This window comes from Lagenorhynchus albirostris, chromosome 20 (assembly GCF_949774975.1).
Source record: "Lagenorhynchus albirostris chromosome 20, mLagAlb1.1, whole genome shotgun sequence".
Classification (NCBI taxonomy): Eukaryota; Metazoa; Chordata; class Mammalia; order Artiodactyla; family Delphinidae; genus Lagenorhynchus; species Lagenorhynchus albirostris.
In genome coordinates this window covers 19,564,803-19,580,883 of record NC_083114.1, presented here as the reverse complement: position 1 = coordinate 19,580,883, position 16,081 = coordinate 19,564,803, and the positions used below count along the sequence as shown (strand labels likewise).

Genomic DNA, 16,081 nt, shown 5'->3' with positions numbered 1-16,081 from the left:
GATAGACAGATTCAATACGTAGATTAAACACATATATACACACACACATGAATACAGGAGAAGGGAGGCCCTTGCTTATATTACAATGCTGAGGGCTGAAGCTGGAGCTTGGAAATCATCATTTTGCAATCACCATGGTAAAGCTGGGTCAGGGAAGAATCATCAGCAGATACTAAATCTGGAGGAGATTTTGCTGAGAGCAAGATATTGACATGATTTTTAAGTATCTCTCCCAGGTACTGATTATTAGTTAAATGGAGAAAAACCAATAAGTATATACTGAAAAAATTGGCAACACCTTGATCAAAATTAACATCACCAATAAGGAATCAAAGGACATTGTGTTTCTCCAGGTGCGATCCTAAGAGTGTATAACCTTAATCTAATCATGAGGAAATACCACACATCCCCAAATGGATAACTTCTTATGCAAAGATAGAAGGGTTATCTTCTTCAAAAATGTCATTGTCCTAAAAGACAAGGAAAGGCTGTGAAACATTCCAGATTATCTAAGGCTAAACAAACTTGACAGGAGGTAAGATCTTGTACTGCAGGAGAGAGAGAAGCTATCAAGGACCTTTTTAGATAAACTGACACAATTGGAAAATGGATGGTATATTAGTTAAAAGTAGAGCATAAATGTAAATGTGTGAATTTTATAATTGCAGTGGTTATATAAGAAAGTATTCCTTCTCCTGGAAATACACATTTAAATACTTAGGGGCATAGGTCTAAGATGTATGTAAATTACTCAAATTATACACACACACATGCAGAGAAAATGGAGAGAAATATTAACAAAGGTGAATCTTATAAAGAATATTTGGGTGTTCTTTGTACTATTTCATTTTTATAGCTCTTTATCAGTGTTTATTTTTATTATTATTAATTAATATCCAAATAAATATGTGAGAGATGCAGCTAAACCAATGTTCAGAGGACCAAATGGTAGCTTTGAGTGGTTATATTATGAAGAAAGGTATACAATTATTGATCTAAATTTCCACCATAGGAGGCAAGAAAGAAAAACAAGCAAATTAACCTAAAGTCGATGGAAGGAAATATACAGATAACAGCAGAAATCAAAGAAAATAAAAAACAGAAAAGAAAGAAAATTGGCAAAGTCAAAAAAAATTTAAAGGTTAATATAATAAATTTGATAAACTCTTAAGAAGACTAAAAAAAAGGAAACACAAATTACCAATAATATCACAACAGGAATTGAGTGACTGTTATTATAGGTCCTACAGACTTTAAAAGGATGAAAAGGAAATATTATGACAACAGATTCTACAATTCAGATGAAATGAGCAAATTCCTTGAAAAACTCAACTGACCAAAAAAGAAAAACAAAACCCAAAACTGACACAAGAAGATAAGAGAATTCTTGAAAGCTCTATACCTGTGAAAGAAATTGTATTTTTAAATTAAAACCTTCCAACAAATAAACTCTAGATCCCAATGGTTTCACAGGTGAATTCTATCAAACATTTGAGAGAAATAATATTACCTTACACAGACTGTTCCAGAAAATAGAGGAAGAAGAAACATGCCTTAACCCATTTTATGAGTTAAAACCTGCTATCAAACTATGACAAAGACATTACAAGGAAACATTTTCACTAACACAGATGCAAAAATCCTTAACAAATTATTGATAAACCTTTAGAAGTACATAAAAAACACACTACATCATGATCAATCGAAGTTTATCCCAGAAATACAAGTTTGATTCAACACTCAAAAATTAATCAGTGTAATCTGCCAAAGTAATAGGCTAAAGTAGAAAAACCATATGATCATCTTATAATAAATGGGAAAAAAGCATTTAACAAGATCCAGCACTCATTTGAGACAAAGGTTCTCAGCAAACTAGAATAGATATCATCTAGCAAATCAGAATACACAATCTGATAAAGGGCATCTGCAAAATGCCTACAGTTAATACTTAATGATCAAGCACTGAGTGCGTTCCTTCTAAGACCAGAAAAAAGGCAAGAATGCTGAATCTTCTATTCGATATTGTATGGAAGATCTAGCCTGTTCAATGATGCAAGACAAATACAAAGTGTAAAGATTCAAAAGGGAGAATTTTATACTATCCATCTGTTTATTTATAATTATCAACAAAATTTGTATTTAATTAATTTAAAGAATTCATGTTCACAGACAGCATAATATTTTTTAAGAATACCTTAAGGCATTAACAAAGAAAACACCTAAAACAATTTAAATGGATTTACCAGTATTTCAGGATATGTGATGCCTAAGCAAAAGTCAATTAGATATCTATATATCGGCAGAAAAATTGGGAAATAAAATTAAAATTTTATTCACAACATCTTAAAAAATTATAGTTAGCAATAAATTGAAGAAAAGATATGTGAATCCTTTCTACTGGAAGCTATACAACATTGCTAAGAAAGATTTAAAAAGATGTTAAAAATGGGAGAATATACTATATTTGCGTGGTGGAAAACCCAATATTGTCAAGATGTGATCCATAGTTCACAGAATTCAAATCACAATTCCAAAAGGCTTTTTAAAAATAGAAATAGATAAGCTAATTCTATAATTACATGGATATGTAAATGATCTTGAATAGCCAAATAATAGCACAAAGCCGGAAAACTCACACTACTTGCCTTCAAGACTTAACATAAAGCCACAGTAATTTATACAGTTTGATAACAGTTTGTTATTGGCATAAGGATAGACACATAGATTAATGCAGCCCACCAGAGGGTACATAGACATACATGTATATGGTGAATTAATATTTGACAAAAACAAAGTAATTCAAGGGAGAAAGGGAAATCTTTTCAACAAATGGTGCTAAAACTACAGGATATCTGTATGGTGAAAAAATGAGCTCAATCCCCTCCCTCACACCACACAAAATTTAATGTTTGACGAATCTTAGACATAAGCGTAGAATTGAAGATTTTAAAGCTTTTAGAAGGTTCAAAGGGTAGACACAGATTTCTAAGACAAAATGCAGAAAACATTACCAATAAAAGAAAGACAGGGCTTCCCTGGTGGTGCAGTGGTTGAGAGTCCGCCTGCCGATGCAGGGGACGTGGGTTCGTGCCCCGGTCTGGAAAGATCCCACATGCCGCGGAGCGGCTGGGCCCGTGAGCCATGGCCGCTAAGCCTGCGCGTCCAGAGCCTGTGCTCCGCAGCGGGAGAGGCCACAACAGTGAGAGGCCCGCGTACCAGAAACAACAACAACAACAACAACAACAAAAAGAAAGATAAACACACAAAACCTCATTATTCATTATGAAAAACGAACAGCCAGACTTGGAGAAAATTTCCCAAAACATGTTTCTGACAAAGAGCTTCTATTCGGAATATGAAAAGAACTCTTTCAACTCAAAAATGAAATGACAACTCAATAAAAAGAGGCAAAAATCTTGAACAATGAAACATGCTTCACGGCAGGGGTTGGTGAGGATGTGCAGCAGCCGGAATGCTCACTCGTTGCTGGAGAGAGAGTCAAACGGCACAGCCACGTTGGAAAACGGTTTGCTAATTTTTCATACACTTAAAATACAATTACTAAAAAACAATGAAATAATGCCATTTGCAGCAACGTGGATGGACCTAGAGATCACCATGACTAAGTGAAGTAAGTCAGAGAAAGACAAATACCATATGATATCACTTATATGTGGAATCTAAAATATGACAAAAAGTGAACATACCTACGAAACAGAAACAGACTCACAGACACAGAGAACAGACCTGTGGTTGCCAAGGGAGTGGGGTGGGGGAGGAATAGAGTGGGAAGTTTGGGTTAGCAGATGCAAACTATTATATACAGAATGGATAAACAACAAGGTCCTACAGTATAGCACAGGGAACTATATTCAATATCCTGTGATAAACCAATGGAAAAGAATACATATGTGTATAACTGAATTACTTTGCCGTACAGCAGAAATTAGCACAACAATTGTAAATCAACTGTACGTCAAAAAACATTTTTTTAAAAAAAGAAAAAATACACCTACTGTCTGACTCATCAATTCCACTCCTTTATCCACAAAAAGGTAGTATGAAATCTTTTGTGGGTAGTATAACCCACAAAAAGGTAGTATAAAAATGTTCATAGCAACTTTATTCACAAGAGCCAAGAATTGGAAACAGCCCATATGTTCATGACCAGGAGGATGAATCAACAAACCGTGCTATATTCGTACAATGGAATACTCCTTCGCAGTAGAATGAAGCCATCTTTTGATGCATGGGACAATGTGGAAGAATCTCAGAGATGTGATGCTCCTTCCCCCCAGAAGGACTCAAATGACTGTATACTCTGTGAGTCTATTTATATGCAATTATAGAACAGGCAGTTGTAATCTAAGGTCAAGACAGTGGTTTTCAAAGGTGCAGGAATGGTGGAAGAGAAAAAGACTATGGGGGATATTTTCTGTAGCGACGAGAGTGTTCTCTATCTTGATAGAAATAGTGATACATGGTGGATCTATTTTTGAAAAGTGTACAGTTAAGATTATGCATTCAAATGTATGTAAATTTTATTTTAAAATAGAATTGTAAAATATAATTGAATGAGGCTGAGGTAGGGTATAGTGTCAGTACAGGTGAATCGAGAATGGCCACATGTTGATCACTGGAGCTGGGTGATAGGCACATGGAAGTTCATTATACTAATTTTTTTTTAAGATTTTTATTTATTTTTTATTGAAGTACAGTTGATTTGTAATGTGTTAATTTCTGCTGTACAGCAAAGTGATTCCGTTATATATACATATTCTTTTTTATATTCTTTTCCATTATGGTTTATCACAGGATATGGAATATAGTTCCCTGTGCTACACAATAGGACCTTGTTGTTTATCCATTCTCATTATACCATTCTGTTTACTTATATACATTTGAACTTTTCCATGACAAAACTGCTTTCCTTAAAAAAGCAAGCTGTGGGAGATGTACAATGTGGTATCATTCATATCAAATTTGAAAACATATAAACAGAAATATACACTGTTTATAGTATATATACTTTTGTGGGAAATGTTTAAAAAAAACATGGAAATCGTAGCACCTGATTTGAGATTAGTGGTTACCATTGGATGCCGTGAAAAGAAGGATTCAGAGGCCTTTATAATATTCTATTTATTCATTAAATTATCCTCTGTACATTTTTAGACTGAAGTATTTCACTAAAGTGTGGGAACCATCAGGAACCTTAGCCACTAGCCTAATATCCAGAGGGGAGCTGGGATGTTTGCTACTGTGAAAGATGTAATAATAATCTCTGCCCTGCTCTCCTTTCAGGTGAGCATTCAATAAAATGTTAAATGGAAAAAGTGCTTTGTAAACTGTAAAGTACAACAAAATGCAGAGACTTTGGGGGAAAGCTAGAGGGGCTTCCATACTTCTGTGCTCGAAGCACACTGCATTACTAGCTTGTGGGCTTCCTGAAGGAGGGGGCGTGCCATACAGGTCTCTGTGTCTCTGGTACTTAAAACAATGCCTGGCACATTTGAGATGCTCACCTGCTATTTATGGAATGAATCAATGGATGGTTCCTCCATCCCTCCCCACACCTATAAAAGGCTGTGCGGGACATCTAGGAGATGTTAGGATTGCCTTAATAAGTAATAACAAGGGCCGATGTGAATGATGTTTCAGGCATCTTACAAGGGCTTTGTTAGAATTAATTCATTTAATCGTGACAGCAATTCTATGAGGTTGGTCCTATTATTATCAACTCCATTGTATAGCTGATGACACAGAGGAACAAAAGAGTTAGATTTCTTATCCAAGGTCACACAACTAGAAGGCAAGAGACTTGACCCTAGAGCCCTGGTATTTGACTATGAGACCCAACGGCTTCTTATGATCAAGTAAGTTTGGAGGCAAGACCCCGGCTCCCAGGTGATACTGAGACACCGTGGATATAAAAGGGCCCAGCAGAGTTCTTGTTCAGGGAAGTGGGGCTTTCAGCTTAGAGGGAGAGGTGGGCAGAGGAGACACTCAGGGCGATAGACAGTCTTGGCTTCTAGGAGCCCTGCCCCCTCTCTCGGATGTGTATCCCTTTGGATGGGATACATCTCTTCTGAGTCCTGAGTTCCCATCTGCGTTGAGGTGTCTCTTTGGAGCTCTCAGCCTTCCTGGAGGACTGGAGTTCCTCTGGGCTAAGGCTGACAAAGTCTGGAGATAACCACTCCGGAGAAACAGAGCCTGCCCTGCGCCCGTTGCCAAGTGAAATGAATATGATGTGTTCTAATAATGAATGAGTGATTAATAGCAACTGCTTTGGAGAATTATGATGCCACGAGCCTTACCGTACCACAGAGCCGAGTATAAATGATGCTGGAATGCATAATCGGGACGTTAGCATCTGTTACAAACTGCATTATAAACCAGCTTCCGTAATGCCGCTCATCTACACCTCCCTGACATGTTATAACACCTCTCTTGAGAATGGATTGGGGGGAAATGTAATATCTATTAATCACTGATTGATTAAAAAAAAGAAGAATGTTAAATTAAGGTAATGTCATGCATGTCTTCTCCCTCTTCCTGCCCTGGCATTGAATTCACCCTTCGATGGCCCTGTGATGACTGCGTTGCCTGTTCCGAGGGTGAGAAAATGTGGTCCAGCCAGAGGAGCCTTGCAAAGCGGGTAGCAGATATCTGGGAGCTTGAATCCATTAGTGGCTCCCCCACTGAATACAACAGGCCCCTCAAAGGCGTGCCTGTGTGATTTCGCCCCCATATGCCCCACTGGCCACACCTCCCATGCATCCAGCCTCCAGGTCTGCACTGCAGGTCACACTGACCTGTTTGCAGCCCCCTGGAGATGACAAGCTCTTTTTTGGCTGGAGCTGCTGCTCTTTGTATCACATGATCGTCCCTCCTCTGCCAGGCTAATCTCCTGCTCATCCTCTAAATCTCAGCTTAGTGTCACTTTCTCCACCAGGCTTGTCTGTTCTCCCTTACCCTGTTTTCCCCATCAGAGCATGTGTCACCCAGTAGATATGGAAATCATTTGTTTGCCATCTTCTCGGTCTACTGAGGGCCCTTGGAGAGCTTGTCTTACCCACCTCCGTCTTCCCAGAAAACAACCCAGGATGGGGCCCTGGGTAGGTGTTTCACAAAGGAAGAACTAAGCGCTCAGCTGACGGAGGCCAACCTTCCAGGAGCATTTAGAGGCATCCGTGTACAGTCTCATCCTGATGGGGCTCGTTACATCTACCTACACACTGAGCACCTACTATGTTCTCTTGTAGGTGTTGTGAACAGAGCAGCCATCAAAGCAACCCGAATCCCGCTTTTGTGGAGCTGGCATTTGGCTGAGGGACTCTTAGGGGAAGAAGTGTCACCAGCCTGTGAGCAGTTTGTCTCCCGAGGCCATCCCCTTAGCACATTGTCCCCTCGTCCTTCAGATTCAGCCATGATCTTTAGGAGACCTTCCATATCGTCTCTGGGGCCAAGTTAGAGTATTGCCTTGATTCTAAGATGCATGCTTTCCCACATTTCACCGTTGCCGTTTTCTTTAATTGGAATTTATTCCATTGATGTCTGAACTGTGACGTGTTCATTTCCTGTGATCTAGTTTCCTTTTCCTGCAAGCTGTTGTTGAATCGGGAAGTGCCTTGCCATCAGGGCATCTCGGTGAGGAAAGCAGGAAGTACCTGGGGGCAGTGCTTCTGGTGCTTTTTTTCCGCCGGTGGATGAGCTGCTCACCTCACCTCATTGTGTCTGTATCTTTCTCCCTCGCTGGACTGTGAATTCCTCAAGGGCAACCACGTCTCATTCACCCACAATTTTTCTTTAGCTTCGAACCTGTGCCTGACACCCACTAAGCACTCATTTCTCTTGGGGGCTAAAGCAATGCACGACATCATGGGGGAAATCTCTCCTGCTCTCCACATCATCAGATCCGGTAACTTCTATTTCCGTTTTATCCTTTCAAGTTCACCTCCAGAACCACCTCTAGAGTGGATAGCTGAGCACAGATCTATCACATATTAGTGAGATCACCTGTACATATGAATCCTGGGGCTTCAGATTCCTGACCTGTACAATGGATCTGAGAGTGCCCGCCTCCCGCAGTCTCGGGGGGGAAGATACAGTGAGCTACGCATTGGATCAGTTTCCACAAACTGGGGGGCTTAACACAACAGAAACTTATTCTTTCACGGTTCTAGAGGCCAGAAGTCAGAAATCAAGGTGTTGGCAGAGCACGTTCCCTCCAAAGCCTGTGGAGGAGAATCCTTCATCGTCTCTCCCGGCTTCCAGTAGCCCCAGGTGTTTCTTGGCTTCTGGTGGCATACCTCCAATCTCTGCCTTACCTTTACATGGCCATTTTCTCTCTTTTAGAGGAACACCAGTCATATTGGATTGGGGGGCCACCTTATTCCAGTCTGACCTTATTTTAGGTTAACTAATTACATCTGCAGTGACCCTGTTTCTAAATAAGATTCTGAGTTACCGGAGGTGAGGACTTCAACCTGTTTGGGAAACACAATTCATTCCGTAACACACACGGTATTTTCTAGTAAATAATCATTTCCTGCCACACTCCCCTCCACCCCCAACTATGCCAACTCAGCCTGATGTGTATTGCTGATGTGTATTGCTGGCTATCTTTTGAGGAAAGTATGCCGTCCTTTTCTGACCAGACTGGAAGCTTTCTGAAGGCAAAGAGGTAGAAGAGGTCCTTACAGCACCTAAGAGACTGCTTGGCATAGCCTGAGGTCTCAGTATGTGTTTATGGATTGCTTGGTAACAAAGAAGCAGAAAATATTGATCACGTTTTCTCCCACACTGTTCTCTCTAAAATTCTTCCTCTGGGTCCTAAGAGGGGTGTTATCATTCCCATTTCAACTAGTCTCATCCTGCCAAGGGAAAATGAGTATAGAGAGCTTGCATGAGGTCTGTGGTCATTCCTCTCCATCTCGACGACCAGCACTCCAACCATGGCCACCCTGATCTCTCACCTGGGTGGCTGCAACAGTCCTGCTCCTTTTAAATCCAGTCTTTGCACTGCTCTCAGGGGGATCTTTCCGAAACACGCATTTGATGGCATCATTTTCATGAAGATTTAGTCAAGCGTCCTTCTTCTGTTATTTTTTTAGGGCTGGAGACTGCACGTACCTAGTATTCTGCCTGGGCACAATAATTGCTGGATAAATGTCTGTGGAAAGTTGAATGGATGTAGTTGAAAGAGGTTTAGGCATGGAGTAAAAAAGTCTCAGGTTCAAGCAACTTCCACCCATCAGATTTTTTACCTAAAGGCACCTAATTTTTCTGGGCTTCAATTTGCTCATCTCTAAGATAAAGGATGTAAGATGTAGATTGGTTTCAGGGTGGACTGAAACAGTGTAGGCAAAGAACCTAGTACCATTCGTAACACATAGTAGATGTTTATGAAAAATCCTTCCTCCCCTTGCAGCCGATGCCTTTCCTCTCATGAACCCCTCCCCATCTCCAACTGCTTCCCCCATATTATCTTCACTCCTTTTCTAACTCTGTGTCTTGTTTGCCCTCCTCGTCCCTAACTCTTCCTTTGATGGGGTTCCCACCGTTCTTATTTTTTCATGATTAAGACAAAGCGTCATGGAAAACTAATTAATATTGCAGAGATGAAGGATGCAGTGTTGGCAGTCCCGGCTCTCTGCTGAGTGCAAACCACTTACAATGAAACCTGCCAGCTTGGCTATTTAGAAGAAAAAGGATTTATTTTTCAACAAGAAGGAATACAACCCTTTTTTAATGCAGCCACCAGCCAGTCTTTGATGATGCTGCCAGCTTCAAACCCCAGGTGCCTGCAAAAAGGCCAAGAGGAGAGTGGATTCATGCTGAAAAGACTGACAGCATGGAATCCCTTGGTCGAAGCTGGTCTTGTCCACTGTGCCATCTGGGGCTCCAGGGCTCTGTCTACCTGGCTACATCTTAACCTACATCCCATGGTAGCCTCCCTCGTGGCAGCCTGGGTTTGATCACTGACAATAGAAAAGAGCCCTGGAGTAGGAGCCAGAAAGCAGCAGGACTGGAAGAAGCAAGCGATCATTCTGTGTTATGGTCCTATTTTATATATGGGGAAACTGAGGACCCAGAGTGAGACGTGAGTTATCAGTTGTTTGAGGCTGCATAGCATGGACCACACCCAGGACCTTGAACGATCAGATGTGCTTTCCTCCAGGAAATTTCTTTGTTGTTCTCACTGCACGTTGCTGCTGAATCCCTCAGAGCTATGATTACATTGAACTGTGAACTTTTGCATATCCCAGAATGAGCATCTCCAAAGCAGGAACCCTGTGGTTTTTCATCCTCTGCATTTGTAAAGCCTAGAACAGTACTATGCACCTCGTGGGGATTTAATATTTATTAAATTAATTTACTAATACATAGAGTTGTTGGCACCATGACTTCTTCTCATGTGCCTTGTGATAAAATGGGTTCAGTGGAGGAATTCCAGCCAGATGGACCTGGACCCATGGACTTTGGGAATAATTTGCAAGGTTGAGCTAAAGCACCTTACCTTTAACAGTTGCTTCATGACACCAAGTCATGCTGAGCCCACACTGGCCACCTTGGGTCCCCACTCACTGTGTAGCCGTCTGCCTTGTTTTCTCCGTTTATCATCATCAGCAGCCTAATGGGGATGTTTTGAGGATCACATTGGATCCTATGCCTGGTGAGGAGGCATTGTAGTGCAGTGGTTAGAGGTGTCTTCGTGCTGTGCAGCCTGCCTGGCTGTGAGTTGACCCTCTGATTCAATCAGAGAATGCTATACGATGCACAGTCACTGACTGTAATTGGCACGTAGTAAATGTTAGCTAAATCTGTTATCAGATGAGGCCAAATGACTTAACCAAGGTTGCAGGTTAGTAAGTGGCAGAGGCAGGATTGCTGACAAGTCCCCTTTCTCCACGCTCAGTGGTTTTTTTCCCACTACAACCGATTATTGGACTAGAGTGCCCTCAGTTTCCCATGGCTGCATCTCAGTCTCACCCCCCCACCCTGCAAACATCAAAATTTTTCTTTCCTTCTTTTTCCAAGAGCTTTTTGTGCTTTGTTCTTCTTCCTCCTGTTAATATCTGCTTTGGCGAATAGCACTGCTATCATATGCTTCAACTGTAGCATACGTTTTACAGCAAAAAGTGACCTTACCGGGGAAAGAGAGGCCACCTTCACTGCCTTCTACAGGCTGGTACTCCAGACATGCACCGTCGGGGTGCCTCAGGCTGGCGCACTACAGGAGGTTCCCCTGACGTGCCCCAAATGTCTGGAGGGCCCTCAGGTTCATCCTGTGGGGGGGGAGACTGAATGTCTTTGCCTCTTTGAGGAGACTCCACTAGGTGATGAGAAGCAGTTCTCAGTCTGCAGAAGGGCCAGTGACTGCATGGGATTCACTGGGATTGCCACGGGACCCATAGGTGGGAGCTCGGAGCCATCTAAGTAAAGGTAAATGCAAGTTAAGTACATAAAGGATCCTGGCTATCTGGTACGCCTTCTCCATAAAGCATTAGTTCATGCAAGTCACCTAGTCAACAGATATTTAAAGGGCATTATACAATGTTCCAGGTCCTGTGCCCTAGATGAGGTGATAACATCAAATGAGTCAGACCCTCCCTACCTCTTGGCGCTGATAGTCAGGGAGGAGCTAGGGACGTGCTAGTGCAGCTGGGACCAGTCCCACAGGGCTTTGTGGGACTTGTGGCAGGTCACTTACCCAGAGCTTCCTGTCTGAAGATGGAGGCCAGAGATAAGAGCTCCCAAGGGCAAACTCAAGGTGACAAGTCCCAAACCAGTTCCAGGAAACAAGGAACTGGTCAGATAACAGGAGTCTAATCACAGTCCAAGCAGAGTGGCTTGGATGTGGGGCAAGGGGAAAGGTGTGCGCCAGAAAGCCAAGCAAAGGAGTGATGGTTGGGATGAATGACAACATCTCCTCATTTGTACACGGAGTCAGGCTAGGGAATGTTCACAGAAGCAGTTTGTAAGAAAGAAACTATGGGAGAAACCTCTATCTATTAACAGGACTAAGCAGATAAATTGTGATGTTCTCAAATAACAAGAGTTTCAGCAGAGAAAAGTAATCCGCCAGAGCTGCGCATGTCAGCATGGATGAATCATGCAAACATAACGTTAAATGAACAGCAAGCTGCAGAAAAATATACTTGTTTTATGATACCATTTATATAAAGTTTGGAAACATGCAAACCGATTCTAGGTATTGTTCATGTAGGAAAAGTATAAAGTCATTTGTGGGAATGATGAAGTAGAAATTCCAGATTAGGATGACTTCCAGGGGAGGGGGTGGGTATATTCACAAAGACACACGTGGTCAGGGCGTGAGGGCTTCAGCTGTATCGGCAATGCCTTTTTTCCTAACCCGGGTGGTAGATGCATGGCTGCTCATTGTATTATTATTTATGCCTTTTTTATGTGTTTCAAATATTGCATAATAACGTTTATTTAAAAAGCTGGAGTGAGTGAGGCAAATGACGTGGATTAGGAAAGGAGGGTCTACCTAGAGGGGTGGGATAGGGAGGGTGGGAGGGAGGCTCAAGAGGGAGGGGATATGAGGATGTAGGTATATGTATAGCTGATTCATTTTGTTATACAGCAGAAACTAACACACCACTGCAAAGCAATTATACTCCAATAAAGATGTTAAAAAAAAAAAGGAAAGGAGGGTCTACTTTCTACCCTTACTGCCTCTAGTAGGTTAGGCATCAGCCTTGGGGGTCTTTCCAAAGCCTTGCTCAGAGATGTAAAACAAGATGGCTCTTATAGATCAGCTGCTGGCCAGGTCAACTCCCGCTGTGCTCTCCCCTGGTGCAATGCAATGACTTTGGAAGCGAAAAATGGGTTAGGACTTATGCACTCCTGGATCTCTTGAGCTTCTCTTAAGTCCCCCGACTTTCTCCCTATAGGGAAAAGCTGTCTTGTGGCCAAAGGAGCTGGAGCCCCATTGCTACCTAGTGGTACTGCCCCTCACTGGCCACTCATCTGGCCAATGTTACTCTGCCCTCCAGTTTTCCACTGCCGACTCTGACCCTCCCCACTCATTGCTGAGACCTTCTCCGTTGTGCTGCTGCTTGGTCTTGGCACTGGCCCCCAGCCCAAAATGTTTAACCTTTGCTCACTGCACAGGGCATGACCTCATTTTGGGGTCCTGGTGTCCAGGAATCCACCACCAACCCTGGCATATCCTGTCCACAGCTTCTCCCTGACTTGCCCCTTTCTGTCCCCACCATCACCACAGCCACAGCATAACATTGAGCTGCTCCCAACCTCCTGCCCCATGGAAGTAGAGAAGAGGAATCCCAAATGTGCTCTCTTTTCATTTGGACAGGAGGTGTACCTCTGTGGTCTCTATAGATGAGGAAACCGAGGCCCAAATAAAACCTGGTTCAAGGTCACCTAGCCAATAAGGGGCAGAGCTGGGATTGTAGCCTATGTTCATCTGACTGAAAGCCCACGCATACCCTTTCCTTTCCATTCGCTCCCTCTTGGATGTTGACTCGAAAGCTCCCAATGCACTTTAACCTTTCCCACTTTGTTTCGGACGTGCCATGGACGGGCTTCAGTGAACATTCTTGAACCTGTACCGCTATGCTCTTTCCCTCATTGGCTACTTTTTAGGATGCCTTTCACCGGAGAAGGAGAGGTATGGAGGAATCTGAGTCCGTTGTCTCTCTTTCCACCCTCCCGGATCTTCCCACTCCACAGTTCCTGGCTGCATAGCGGGAGGAGGCCAGACCACCCCCAACTCCTGCTGCTCCAGTCTGCGGGCCCTGGCCCCAGCCCTTATACAGGCACCAGCCCTGGTCCCCACCTGCCACGGACCGTGGGGAACTACCTGAAGCTATTTAGGTTTGACCCACTCAGGCTCTTTCTCTTTATATAAACTACCCCTCCTGGATACGGGCTATCAGGTCTTCATAAGATCTCTAAGGAGATCAGACCCACTGAGTTAGGTGAAAAGACAAACTCTGGCAGAAAGAGGTTAAGACTGTATGTCAGGTCTGTTTCAGGCTTGGCAGTTTGGGCAAGGGCTGGATGATTAATTACCGAGAAGGTTCTGATCTTCAGTCTTGGGAGTCATTATCCCACTCTGGAGCGTGCTTGGGTAGAACATTTTAGGGTTGAGGGGCCTGCAGTTGTCTTTGGGTCTGTCCTTGGCGGGGAGGACTGAGGACCAGGTTGGGAAGTGCCAGGCAGGCCGATGCAGCAGATCAAGCTCCTGGCTCCTAGTCCTGTGTTTACCTATCGCCCAATTGCCTTTTCTCCTTGAAGAAAATATAGCCAGTATCCTTCCCTTGGACCTAGAGGGATGGGGCGCTAGCCAGCACCTCACAGATGAGTCTGAAGACTTTCTTGGAGCCTCCCCAAGGCCACAGCAGAGGTGGGCATGGGTCAGGAATAAGCAGTGGAAGAGGGTGGGGCTGGGCTTGGGAGGCCAAGTCCCCAACTGTTTGGAGAGCCCGTGCTCTCTCAGGCTGAGAGAGTGCAGCCAGAATGGGGAGTGTGCATGTGGAGAGCAGGACATCAGTCGCTCTGCAGGAGGTGGCCGGAGTTTGGGGGTGTCTTAGCCCACCTACCGTACTTCTTTCTGCTCATGTTTGAGTCATCCTGTAAGCAAAATGTAGACTCCTCCCAAGCATGAGCTGGAATGAGGTGTGAAAGGAGGTTTTCCTGATGGAGGGAAGGTGAGCCCTTTTTAACATCTGTACACACCTGGCTGTCACCTTGATCTTTAGAAAGCCCTTGGAATCGAGTGGAGGAGCTACTCATAAGGCAGTGCGTTATTGCTCAGTGTTCGGCATGTTCGTACGTGAGGGCAGGCACGGTGTCTGCCCTTGTCACTGTATTCCAGCGCCAAGGACAGTGCCTGCAGAGAGCTGGCCCTACATAATTATTGGTCGACTAAATAAAAGGATGTCTGTGTACTATGTTTCTGGGCTGTGGGGAGAAGGAGAAGCATGTGCCCTTATACTTCGGCCTTCAAAACACTCTTTTGTTGGAGGAGACAAGGCATGGAGTAGAGCAAGGAGAACAGGTCTGGGGTCAAGCTGTTCTGCATGGTATGCCCACTTAACCGCTCTACCCTCTTGAGTTTCTCCTTGTCCCCATATCACACTGACATGGCTGTCAGAAGGCCTGACGCTGAGTCCTATATGCTTCTTGTTATACCCTGTAGCCTCCCACCCATCAGAACACCAGGTCTGCGGCTGACTTATCGAATAACCTTGGACAAGTCACTTCCCTTGGAAACAGGATGGACACTGTGCTTCTCACCTAGCTCTCCTCCTAGGGGGCATTTGGAAATATGTGAGGACAGGTTTGGTTGTCACATGGATGCTAAGTCTCCTTGACAGGCAGGAGAGCCCCACCCCAGGAGGAACTGTCCCCCCTAAAATGCCAGCAGTGCTTCTCTCACGGTGAGAAGCATCGTTAGACTCCGCGGAGACCCTTCCAGGAGGAGCTGGTCGGCCAGGCACAGTCCTGTGAAGCTGCGACGTGGTGTCTACGCCAGTGAGGCCTGAGCTGTGAGGTTAGTGAACCTAAGGACATTGTCCAGGGGGAGCTAGGACAGGCTCTCCCAGGACAGTGGGCTGGGGCAGGCGGGAATGGGCTGACCTGGGAACTGCAGGGCTGAAGGGCCTGGGACAGCAGCCATAACTTCTGAGCTCTCCAGAACCGAGCATTAGAGAGTGATCTGGATGGATCACCCTGGAGCTGTGGGGTAAAGGCAGGTGGAGGCCACTGGGCGGCCGAAGAAGGGGAGAGCAGGTCTGAAGAGCTGTAAGATCAGAGTGCAACTGAGGGGATGAAGCAAGCCATTGAGAAGAGCGGTTTGCTGTGATCTGCTCTGTGGCCAGTGGGGGCTGGGGGCCTGGGGCTGAGCAGGGATTCGAGGGAGGCATATTTTAAGGTGTGGAATCAATACTGCATCTGTCCCTTTTCAAGTCATTTCCTTCTTCTAATCAATCGAGGCGAGCTGGGGTATAGGTGCGCTTGTCAGTCTGCAAAGAGCCTTTGGCTCATCAATTTCCATAGCAAAGACAGGCGGTTTAGGGAATCGGAT

General features: G+C 44.0%; 1 protein-coding gene across 1 annotated transcript in view; it reads left to right on the top strand.

Annotated features, from left to right (window-relative positions):
• ASIC2 (acid sensing ion channel subunit 2) overlaps window positions 1-16,081 on the top strand; it is a 1,026,308-nt gene that overhangs the window by 47,765 nt on the left and 962,462 nt on the right. The gene's annotated exons all lie outside the window — the stretch shown is intronic.